The following is a 13,110-nucleotide window of genomic DNA, read 5'->3' as shown; positions in this document are numbered from 1 at the left end:
CCAACCAGTCCCAATTGGGACCTTTTGGACCCAGTCCTGGCGCCAGTGGCACCAGGCTCATAAATATGCCCAGTCCCAGCGCTGGAAGCGCCGGGCTCATAATGCTTGGGTGGACTTACCTGCAGCAGACCATGCTGCTTACTTGCCTGCCAGTTGAGCCTCTGATCCTCTTCTGTTTGGAACTACTTTTCCTGTTGGGTGGGGCAGGAGCCACTCCCTAGATTCAGAACACTGGAACTCTTCTGGAAAGCAGGAACTCTTTTCTTAGGTGTGGCTGTGGAAGGAGACACCTAAGCACTACAGGAGGCTATTTAAACCACACCCGATGGATGAATCTTGCTTTGCGTTATTCTGCATCCTCTGCAGCAGAACGCTCATCGTGTCTTCTGCATCTGATCCTGGGCCTAAGGAAAAAGGCTTACCATCCTGAATCCAGTCTTTAGCAACACCTATAAAGACAAGAAAGAACAGGTTAGCATTACGGTCTTCAGTGACAGCTCTTCACTTACCTGGTCCATCGGCTGTCACCAACGCATCGCGCTGCATTCCGGCATCTGAAAGACAAAGGCTTACCTACTCTTCGTGCGCTCCGGAGGTCTTCACACTGCATTCCGGCATCTGAAAGACAAAAGCTTACCAACTCTTCGCACGCTCCGGAGGCCTTCGGCGCTGCATCCCGCATCTGAAAGACAAAACAAGGTGCGTTTAAAGACATTGGGGATCTTTAATACTCACGTGCCATTACTCCTTTCCACATCTAACCCAGTGGGTATTCCGGCACCCTGCAGCCGCTCTGAACTTTTACCTGCAAAATAAAAAGACAGTTAGAGCGCATCGTGAAGCAGGCAACAAGCGCTTACTTACGTGCTTCCAGGCGCTTCTATTCATCACACGGGCTCCATCTTCAACTCACTTCAGCCCGTCATCCGCCATCGCCGGAACCCTGCAAAACAAGAGACATCATTACTAAAGACTTTAAAGACATTAGAATTACTCGAAACTTACCGTTCGTGCAGTAAACGACGGACAGCAGTCCTCTGAAGTCAAGAGGCATGCTCCCCTTATCCAGTGAAGAAACTGGTTACAGCACCCTGCCCCGAGGCAGATGGAGAGCACAGCGTTCACTTACCTAAGGTGAGAGCGTTAACCTTTGGGGTTCTACAGGAGAAGAGAAAGGGAAGAAGAGAGAGACATTCAATAACCCAGTTCCTTAATCCCATATTTTCTATCTGCAGACATCTTACCCTTCAAGTCAGACATACAGTGCACAGAGGTCCAGCCCAAAGAGCCAGCTGTGTGTTACACATCACCTTTGAAGATATGGTATACGCCCAGTCAAGACCGGCGCCTCTACGGGAATCAGGTGAGGGTTACAGCAGGCTACAAGGTCAACTACAGACGGGAAACTTTGGTTTATGGCCAGACTGATGAGACTGATGACAGAGGTTAGATTAATTGGGAAAGTGGGAAGTAATCTGACGTGACTCAAGCACCTGGTTTTTGTTTCACGTACGTGCTGCCAGCGAGCCGAAAAGTCCAATGTTGGGTGAGAATGCCAAATAATCCGAGGGTCTATGGGGTAACCTGCTATATAATGCTGCCTAGACCAACCTGCTGCCATTCTCTCTGCTATAATCAGTATTATACGTATTTAGAGGTAGTTCCAGGCGTGCCTTACAAATAAGAGGCAGTCAATTATGTACTAACCCATATGTATTACATAGGTGCATATGTTCCCTTAAGCAATTCCTCCTTTCAATAGGTTTTATGGTTTGCCACATAGGATGACATCATAGATGACGCATATTGGGGTATAAAGCACCTGTATGACAAGTTTATGTGTGGGAGAGCGAGCAACCATGCGATGACGGCCAGTTTGCCCTGCTTTATTGAATGAGAATAAAGTAGTATTTTGCCATATTCCTTGAGTCTGTCCGGATTGTCTGTGATCTTTATTGGCAATCCCATGTAGCACAAGAGAAGCTTCAAGGTGCTAGAGCACACATGCATGTGCATTGGTTTTCAGGTTGCACTTTCACAAAGGACAGCCAACTCATGGGAATGTGCAGCACATATGTGCAGCATATACCACACTTGAGCCACCGGCAGTATTTGACACATTCTATCACAACATCCTCATATACAACCTCAATTCTCTGTACATCTGGACTTTGCATTATGAGTGTTCACCTCTTGCCCCACTGACCATTATGATGTCTTCTTACTACCTGCCCTCTCCACCCCACAACATGTGTCATATGGGGCCCTGCAGGTGTACTCCCTGTCCACACTACTCTTTGACCTGTGCCAGCGCCCACTCCACACCCTTATGCGCTCACATGACCTGCCCTGCTACAACTACTTATCTTAAACACATGTCCATTCACAGATCACCAAACCTCAGCTGCTCCACTTCGTGACCTTGCCTCTGGAAATGCAGATCTGGACAGATGTCTCCATGCACCCCACAGAACAGGTTTGGCACACTTGATGCATCTAGGTTTGTACTGGTTTGCACATGTGGACTCCTGACAGCCTTTACCTGTGTTCCCCATTCAAGACACTTGTTGTTCATTGTTGTTTTCTGTACGTTGCATGTCTTTTTTTACATTACTTGTTGTTCTACTCCAGAACTGTGAGTGACTGCACAGTATATGTGTGTACATTGTGGCCACATGCGTGTGGTACATCGTCCCCTTCCCACAGCTTCTCTTCATATCATGCCCCTGTAGGTGTTAGCAGTGCACCCTATAATCCCCACCCCCTTCCTGTCTGGTTCAGGGTGTGTGGTCTGTTGGAGGGCAAGGCAACAGCTGGAGACTGATGTCATGTCCATAAATTATGGTGCCCAACAGGCAGGGGGGGATTGGTGGGTGGTGCAGAGTCTGGAGTTGTGGTCGAACTGACTTATTTGCGTGGGTGTTATGAACATGGGTCTCCTTCTGGTTTACATACCATGCTGTGTTGGGCATGTTGTTTTTTTAATGAGGAGCTGAGGATTGTCCTTTCACAGGTGGCCTGTGTTTCCTAGTCTGCCCTTCTCCGTCAACCCCTATTGCCCTTCTTCACCCCCGACATGTGCTATATTTCCATCAATGTGCCTTTCAGGCTCTCAGACCATGCTGCCTTTTTTCCTATCTTTCTATCTCTGTCTTCCCCTCTTCACCCCCTTCTCTCTTCCCTCACCCACTGTAACAGCCACCATCTCTTTCCGCATCTCCCCACCAGCCAGACTCCTTGCTTCACAATTCCTTTCTCTCTCTCTCTCTCTCTCTCTCTCTCTCTCTCTCTCTCTCTCTCTCTCTCTCTCTGTCTCTCTGTCTCTCTTTCTCTCTCTCTCTCCCTGTCTCTCTCTCTCTCTCTCTCTCTCTCTCTCTCTCTCTCTCTCTCTTACACACGCACACACACACATTCATCCCTATGTATCCTGTCTCCCTCTTGCCCTCTGTCATCCTTCACATCAGCTCCCACACTTGTACTTCCATTCCGAGACCCAAAGGCACACGTGACACTTAACGGTGGGTGTGCAGAACTTGGATGCCTGCAATCAATGGCCCAACTTGTGCCCGCATCCTGGAGCTGACTGACACCTGTTTCCAGAGTGCATGTCGCGCTGTGGTTGAAATGTGTTTGCTTTCACTGCCAGTGATTGCTCTGTCATTGAGTTTTGATGTTGTTGAATTGATTGCTCCCACTCTGTGATTTTGAGTTCCGGTCGTTGACACTGGGTGGTTACCTTGTACCATTACGGAGTATTCAACGATGTCCAGTTTGTTTACTTTCATGCAATGCGTGTCTTTGCAAGCTTAGAAGGTTCTTTCAGGAGGAATGCTGTGGATGTGGGACAGGTGGGAACCTTGTACAGGTAAGCTCAAGGCACTCAGGGGGCACCTGTTGTGGTGTCGTTGGTGGCCAGGAGGTTTTCACTGTGTGGGGTATTTTCATTGCATTGTCCTGAGGTGAGCAGGTCCCGCTGCATGGGTGTGGGGACACATAAGGTGGAAAGGCTGGTGACTCATTGCTTGCATTTTTGCATTTGTCATGCCTACCACATGGCATCCCGTTCTCTCACCTTTTTAATGGGGTGTCTACCCATGCTGGCAGTCCACTCCTGGCGCTTTGGCTCTGTATGGGGTTGCACTCCCCAGACTACTTCACACCCAGCACAGCATGGCAGGACATGTGGGGGCTGCCCTGTTTGTCCGACCACAACAGGTTGGATGTCCCACACCGGACACAAGGAACATGCCATAGGCCTGGTGTTGTTATTTGGCAATGCGTATCGTGCACCGTACCCCTGCAGCTATTTTGACACTTGTTACCAGCTGCTTCAGTTTCATGCTCATTGGTGCCTGCTCAGTCCAGTCCTTCTGGGCTCTGCCTTCCTTTCCTCTTGCCTGCTCCCTTTTGTGTGCCAGTATTCTTGCCCTCCATTTATCATTCATTTCTCTTGTCTGCTTGTCTCTTTTCTTTCTGTTGCCTTGGTTCCCTGCCTTCCTCTTTGACTGCTGCCCATTTGCCAAGCTGCCTTCTGCTAGATCCTGACTTCAATGCAATTTCTGAGAATATCACCTACCGTCATCCTGGACATTCCGTCATTGGCTCCCCTCCAGGTGTTTCCTACACTGACCTGATGCCAGGTTAATGAGGGATGCCAAATTGTGGCATTGGGAGGGCTTCCAAGGGGATCCTGGGTTTCCAACCTCTCAGGGATCTCTATTCAAGAGTTGTTGCAGTGTCATTCTGACTACAGCCTGGTCTGATATATCACAATGGCCCCTCGCCGGGACAAGGGGTAAGTGGAACCTGGTCCTTCACAGCATGGCACTAAGGGGGGCAGGCAGTGGAGGTTTTGTAGGTGGCGATGCTGTCACTGTGTGGGGTGTTTACATTGCATTGGCTTGAGATGAGCTGGTCCATCTGCATGAGTGCGGGTGTGACATGGTGATGGTAGGCTGGCGACTCATTGCTTGCAGTTGTTTCTTGTCATCCAGGGGACAGCAGGGTGCGCTGTCATTGGGTGCATGGATGTGTTACATGTTGTGACCTTGTGTTATTTTTCAGGACTGTGGTATTCTACAAGGGCAGATGTTTGCTGATATTCAAAGGAGCAGTACAGTGGCATGTGCACACAACACCTCAGCAGTATCGGCTGGTTTGGAGACCTACAGAGTGGAGCTTGGATTGATTCCTGGGTACAGCTGGTGCAAGCATGCAAGGGAAAGATGTGAGGTGAGATGTGCATCTTTCTTGAAATGAGCTTTCTATTTTCTCAGTTCATATGGCTATTTTGATATAGATGTGTATTGTCTACATGATTTTTATCAGGGAATGGTGTGGCCAGTCCACCTGTATGTTGTTGTGCGACACATATAGGGTGGCCAGGGCAGTGCTCACATGTGTTTATTACTGGCTGTTTTTTGCACTGTGCCTTCTTAGTTGTGTTCTCTTGTGTTTTGGTGGCGGTCTGTATGTACATTATTTGTTGTGGGGCATGTGAAAGTGGAAAGGGATTTTGTTGATTGTGTTGTGTGCTTTGTTGTGTGCAACATATATACTGTTGTTCCCACTTGCTATGACTGTGTCAGGGGTTGGTGTAGTTGATTGTCTGACTCTTAACACACACATTGTGCCTCTCCCAGGCACACATTCTCAGGGTAATGTTATGGGCACGGTGGATTGGCCCCAATTCATCATTGGATGGCACTAGAGCTGTGGCTGGTTTTTATGTGAAGTACTATTGCACAAGCTGATTGATGCAGCCTCCCCCTGTGCTCTTTGTCTGTCCAAGGGCATGGGTGGTGCCTGTGGCTGAGGGGGATGTCCCTCTTGCATCTCTACTGGTATGCCATGCTGTGTGGCAACATTGTGCAGGACTACTGATGGGGCATATTGCAATACCCAGCCAGAGTGGTCAAGGGAGCAGAAATGTGTCTTGAGCACCCCAAATTGGCACTCCACTATGCCCCTAGTGGCTATATGTGCTGCATTGTACCTTACCTCGGCTGGTGTGGCAGGATTCCTGAATGGCGTGAGCAGGAATGGTGAGAGCGGCTAACACTGTCACCTGCAATTGTGTAGATGGTTATTATTGGCATTGATTGTCATGGTCAGTTATTCAGTGTGCCACGTGACTACATGCATGTGCATGACATTTGATACTCACCAAGGAGCCAGGGTCCAGTAGAGTGGTGACTGGTGGTAGGTGTAGCTGTCATGTGTGCTTCCAAGAAAATTGGAGCTGACTTGCATGATGACCTGCACATTGATGGAATGTCAACGCTTCCGGTTGCAGTAAATGTGTTCCGTCAATCGGGTGGGCTGCAGCGCAACATGCGTGCAATCAATGGCTCCAAATACATGTGGAAAGTGTGCTACAGCATAGAATTCATGGCAAACTCTGCGTTTCCTGCAGTTTGAGTGGCATGTATATGTGCCTGTGCATGCATGCACATGATGTGATGCAGCCCGATACCTGGTGTAGACAGCGGGATTGCGTGGTCTGAGATTTGACCCCTACAATGTCAGTGGTCTGCTGAAAGGATCCTGTGGCTATGAAATGTAGGGCTGTCAGCACCTTCTACGGGAGTTGAGTCCATGGGAGCAGATGGTGGGTGATGCAAGGTCTTCCTCCCACTCCCAGACCAGGTCTACAATGACATGGGGGGAGGGGGCCTGTACCTTGCCACCTGGTCATCTGGCATCCCAAACAGCGTGGTGCGTGTTGTGGAAATCCAGGGCCTCTGCAACCTCCTCCTCCTTCTATGTCCATGTATGATAGATTCCAGTATACCTGCATTCATCCTGGCTGACCGACATTGGAATAGTGTTCATTGCGTGCTTCACACGCGTTGTTTCCTTTGCGTGTTGTACTTTGCATCTACTATCATGTGGTCGGTGAGATCACAAGGTTTGCGTGTGACTTTTCCTGACGTGAATTTGCACGTTGAAATCCTTGAATTTGGTTATGCTTGCGCTTGGAGGGGCATGTGATATCTTTGCATGGTCCATTCCTCAACATGCCCACGTTATTCCTCGTTCTTTCTCATTTTTTCAGGAGAATGGGGAATATGCATGTTCCGCCCCCTATTTATTTCATTGCGTAGGCCCGTCCCACACTTTGCGTGGAATGTTGCGCACAGTGCTCAACCGCATGCAAAGAAGTGACAGACCTGCGGAAAGCCACGAGAAACTAAGACCTCTTCGCCCTCAATGCATCATGCACAAGGCTCTGGTCTCTCATCTTCGAAGCCCAAACTGCATATTACTCATCAACTATCTTGGCAGCTGGTAACAAGTGTAAAGCTTGCTTCATGACATGTAAACACTGCTCAGGCCCACTGCCTGACACAGTAATCCTTGAGTCGACAGAAAAATGCAACACTAGCAACAGCTTTATTTATCAATAAGATATATAACATACAATCAATAAGATATATAACATACAATAACAGACCAATACCCCCAGATTGGTCAACTCCACGCTATTGCTTGCAATCCCACGACACACAACACAACTTAGACCACCTCCCTTTCCCCTCAACCCCAGGGATCTTGCTGACTCCCTTGCACCACTTAAACCAACTGTATACAAAGATGAGGACTTCCCCACTGCCATCCTAATGCATATCAAGATGGTCGCCCTTAGTCCCTCCTCACACTAACACTACCCAGTCTACCTGCAAACATAATGTGCTTCTTGAGCACAGTTCTAAACTGGTTTGTGTCTTACCACTAGGACAGGCATCACACTGTTCAGATTGGCAACTTCAGGTAAACCACCGACCCAGTCACATCCGGGGTCCCACATGGCTCTATATTGTTCTCCATGATTTTTGATTCATACATGGAGACACTGGGATTACTTCTCAGTGACTCCGATAGCTCACACCACCAATAAGTGGATGATACTCAATTATTCCTAAAGATCAGTTGTACCCAGGAAATGTCACAAATCAGGAATTGCCTGCTCTCCATCCATGCCTTAATCACTCAGGTTTACTGTAGAAAGCACTGTTTCTTTCTGACAACATATAAACAAAAAGACCTAAACTGCCTTGCACTAGCAAGCTCTCCTACAGAGGATAATGCCCTTCCATCCACACAATGACTTCAGAACCACAGCAAAGGCCCTGGTAATCTCCCACATTACCCTCCTCACCGGCATTTAAGCGACATACCTGGACTTAGTGAGGTTGCCCACAGCATTACTCTCAAATAGCGTGGCTCAGAATCTCTACCCCTTTGAAAAATCAAACCCTTCATCCGGCCGCAGGACTTCTGGACTGTGGTGCAGGCCCTCAATTGGCCTGCACTTCAGTCCAGAAGTCAATCAATTGGTGAAATGCTCTCTTGACAGGGGTCCTAGCTGCTCATTTGGTTCCCCTAAAAGCAGTTGACCATGCTGCAGCACGTCTAATAACAGGAGAATGGAAATGTGACAGAATTTGCCCCACCCTACACAAACTACATTGGCTTCCACACCAAGCCAGGATACTGTTCAAGACTGCATGTATCATCTACAAAGCAGTCACAAGCAGCAGACCAACGTACCTGGGGGCTAACCTCCACAGATCTGGTGGCACGCGCTCCTCGCGCAGCAAAAGCGACTAACTGGCATGAATCACAACCCGTCCAGAAAGACAGGACCTGCAAACAAACCTTGTCTTGTCATGCACCCACCCTCTGGAACTCGATCCTGGTGTTGGCTCGAAATGCCCCCACAATTCTCCAAATTTGCAAATCTCTCAAAACATGTCTTTTTCAGCACCTGACCAAGGACTAATTCCAATGGACACACATACAGAGGCAGAGACCTCACAGTACTGTGCTTACTCTCTGTTCTCTGCTTCTCTCCCTTTCTCCCTTTTCCCTATCTCTTCCCCACCTCCCTTACTTTCTTCTATGCGCTTACTTACTCTATCAGAATTGTCCCAGGACCTAGCATGATTGCAACCTCGTCTGTCTCCCTCCTCCCCTTACTTTTCCCCCCCTCAAGCACTATCTGAAATGTCATCAGGCCTAGTATGATAGTCGCTTGTTTTGTTCCTCCCCTCCCTTTCTGCACCCCTCTCCCTCACCTTTTGTTTTTCTCCTGCTCTACCAGAAATGTCGTCAGGCCTAGTACAGTAGTCGCCTGTCTGTTTCTATTTCCTTACCACTCTCCCCCTCCCTTCCTTATCTATGTCTTAGCTCTTGCACTATCTGAAATGTTGTCAGGCCGAGTACGATAGTTAATTTCACATCCTTACTGTTCATGGCGTGCAAGAATGTCATTGTATTTTCCCTTGTTCCCTCCCTTGCCTTGAAGTGCTTTGAAACACATTGTGTATAGGCGCTACATAAATAAACTATCATATCATATCATTGCTGTTAAAAGATCCAGCCCAAATGCTGGCAACCCAGACTATGTACAGTACTCTGCTGCTATTGAGCTAGGTCCACACTTCTAGGTTTCTTCATTATGTATTCTTTTCCTCCCTCTCATCCCTTTTCCATTCTTCCCCCATTCAGTGCTCCTGCCCCTCCAATCTTCTGCTGCAGCTTTCATATGTGTTGTACCTGGCCCTTTTTCTGTTTCTATTGGTTCCACAGAGGTCAGTATCCTAGCCCACCTCTTCTTTCTTGCCATTTCTTGTACTCTGAGCTTTTCTCACATTCTTTTGCCTCTTCTGAACTCTGCCAGATTTTTATTCCCTTACTTGGTTGGGCTATCAACCTGTCTTTTCATCATTTCTTTTTGCAGTGCATTTATTGGTTGGATCCGGGATTGGCAGATTACTGTGCAGCCTATTTGGTCGCAGGAGAATTAATTGCAGATGTTCTTGATTCATTTTGCTGCATATGTATGTGGGGGGTGGGTTAAGGGAAATAATGATTGGAATGGGGTTAAGGTGGGCTAATGGGTGGCTATATGGGGTCTCCCCCCATATATATATGCCACACAATCAACCCGTCAAAAAAATAAGAATTCAACAAATTCTCTGACGATCAAAGAGATCCGATGTAATCACCCTAAACCTTTGGATCCAGAATTCCCACCATACAGTTGTTGCACTACAGTTTCCTCTCCCCACTGGGAGAGTTTATTTAATTCGTCCGTGTAGCTCTATTCCCCATACACCAGGCTGGGCGTGAACAATGAGAGGCAACCAGCAACGTTGAATAAGATAAGCCTGGGCCTGTCTTGGTGAACCAGGGGAGACAGATAGCAATTGTAAATGTCTCTTTTCTGTTTCTAGTATTCCAGTTCCAGTTATCCCCATGTAGAGAGAGTTGTGACTTGTAGTCAAACCGTCATCTTACACTGAAACAGCATCATACACAATCAGACTCATAACTGCTTGCCACAACCTCTATAATTCCAGAAGCACTACACTCCTATGGAGGAGATGATAGCTCAGTCTTCGAGATAAACAGTGTTTCCATTTTGCAACCAAAGAGGATACCAAACACATCCACAACCTCAACGAATAGGAAAGAGAGTGGGGATTTTAATCAACAGAAGTGTCAGCAGTATGGTCCACTCCTGACATTAGAGTCCTCTTGCATCATGGTGTGCTTTAAACACTGAACACAGGGCATTTTAGTACGCACAGCATTACAACATGACGTAAATCATAGTGAGTATTACACAGTGAAGCAATGATGGCATGGTGGTGGCATTGGAAAATTCATTAATGTCTGAAATACAATAAGCACGAGGTAGTAATGTGGGTATTATGGTAGCACAAAACCAATTACAAACTGTTAATTGTAGTGTGCACCAAGCAATACTGTGGGACGCTTCTCTTTCCGGTCCAATCCCTCACTCTTGTTTTTCCTGGTTACTTCTCTTTTTGCCTGTGTTTGATTAATAGGGAGGTCTTCGGACGTCGTTCAGTCAGCTTTGTTGTTCACGGAGTTGAAGTGCCAGCAGTCTCCTGAATTTGTATGGTCCTCCACGGTTCGAAATTCCCTCGGAATGAAGTTCCATAGATTTGCGACTAAGCAGGAGAATGCTGATCTTTTTTATCGTTTGTAGGAGGAAGAAGCATTTCTGGATTATTGCATTCACTTGGTGTTCAACTCATTGTACATTAGAATCCCAAGGTTTTTACTGCTTTGGAAGGTGTCGGTTGGTTTCCCAGCCCTATTGGCCATGGTATGTGCTCGTTGTTCCTTCTGTCATCCGGTGTAATCATGATTTCAATTTTGTCAGTATTGATTTTGAGTTTGTTAATGTTCATCCATTGGTAGAGCTCCTTGAGACACTATCTTAAGGGTGCACTCTCTTCTTGTATGGCCCCCGAATTTGAAGATGATTTGTGTATCTTCTGTGTAGTTGTAGAATGTTAGTCCATGCCTTTTGATGAGGTTGATTAGCAGTGGCACGTTTCTTTGTTTGTTTGTTTGTTTGTTTATTTATTTAGTATTGCACACCAACCCAGAGGTAGCTGGGCGCAGCAAGAAGGAATACTTTAAGCTTGGTTACAACATAGTATAGGTACAAAACAGGACATGATAATTACAATAATAATAACAAGTAAGACAAGGGTAAAGGTATAGGTACAAGTACTGGAATAAAAGAGAACAGTAGACTGGCAGGGGTTTCCTGATAATAGAGGAGGTAGGTGGGTAGTCCGGAGGATGTTATCTGTCAATAGACCTCAGCCATATCAGTGACGTACTTCTAAATCTAGAGTAAGATTGGTTCATTCTGGGAAGGGCATTCCAGTATTGTGCAGCTTTGACTGGAAAACTGCTTCCTCCATTTTTGGTAAGCTCGAACCTTGGTATCCCTAGACAGTGAGGGTTCATTGCTCTAGATGGTCGCATGGATGTTTTTCTATTTATTCTATTCACCAGGTATGGGGGAGCTGTGTCATTAAGGAATCTGTGGGTGAGTGATGTAGTTTTAAGTAGTATTCTGTCACTAATTTTTACTCAGTGATAGACTCTTCTAATATTTGAAATATGCTCTCTGTTGGGGAGGTTCCAGGCCGTTCTCAGAGCATTGTTTTGCAGTAGCTGCATTTATTGAGGATGTAATTGTTAGCTCCTACATAGAGCGCATTACAGTTATCAAGCTTAGATAATATAAGGGCATTGGCCAGGGTGATACATCTTACTTCAAAAAGATATGGTCAGCATGCTCTGATGAGTTTGCCTGTGTAGGCCATCGAAGAGGCTAGCGAGTTTACCTGCTTCCTTAAGGTTAAGGTAGAATCCAGATAGAATCTCAATGATTTTACCTCATTTACTGTTTTAATTGTGTATCCGTCTATGTTGAATAAGGCGTAGTTTGGAGATAGTTTGTTTAAATTGGCTTTGGAGCCAAGGATCATGATCTCTGTTTTCTCGTCATTCAAGCAGAGGCCATGGGTCGCCATCCATGCCTGAATGAGAGTGTATATCTCGTTTAACAAGGCCGTATCACTGACGAAATTGCCCGAAAGGGGAATGAGGATCTGGGTGTCATCTGCATAATTAGTGTAGGTGACATTTAGTCTATCCAATGTGTCAAATAAGGGCTTGGTAAAGATATTATACATGGTGGGTGAGACACATGATCCTTGAGGGATGCCGCAGGTAGTATGGATCGGGTCTGCTGAGGCAGAAGGGGAAAATACTCTCATGGTGCTATTAGATAGAAATGATTGAACCCAGGCTATGGCGTCACTTGAGAAGTGAGCCGCTGTTGCTAAGTGTTTGCATAAAACTGCGTGGTCTACCAAGTCGAAAGCGGCCGATAGGTCTAGGAGAAATAACATCACAGTTTTACCCTTGTCTTTTAGCTCATCAATTTGCGTCTTAAGGTAAATTAATGCTGTCTAAGTGCCGTGTTGGGGTCTAAAGCCTGATTGTCGAGATCCTAGAAGGTGGTTTGCTTCAAGGTAACCCTGGATCTGAAGGTATGATACCCGTTCGATTATTTTGAGAAGAAATGGGACCGTTGTAATGGAGCGGTAGTTTGTGGGGATGGATGGGTCCAGTGTCTGTCTTCAGGAGAGGAAGAACCCAAGATTCTTTTAAGCTCTCAGGGACACAGCTTGTTTTGGAGATGCATTTATAAGTTTGGTTATAAATGGAGCTAGGTCTCTAGCTGCATCTTTGACTATTTGGGCAGGG

The sequence above is a fragment of the Ambystoma mexicanum genome, chromosome 2p (genome assembly GCF_040938575.1).
Source record: "Ambystoma mexicanum isolate Mex_15411 chromosome 2p, UKY_AmexF1_1, whole genome shotgun sequence".
Taxonomy (NCBI): Eukaryota; Metazoa; Chordata; class Amphibia; order Caudata; family Ambystomatidae; genus Ambystoma; species Ambystoma mexicanum.
The sequence above is the reverse complement of the archived record's forward strand: the minus strand, read 5'-3'. Positions refer to the sequence as shown.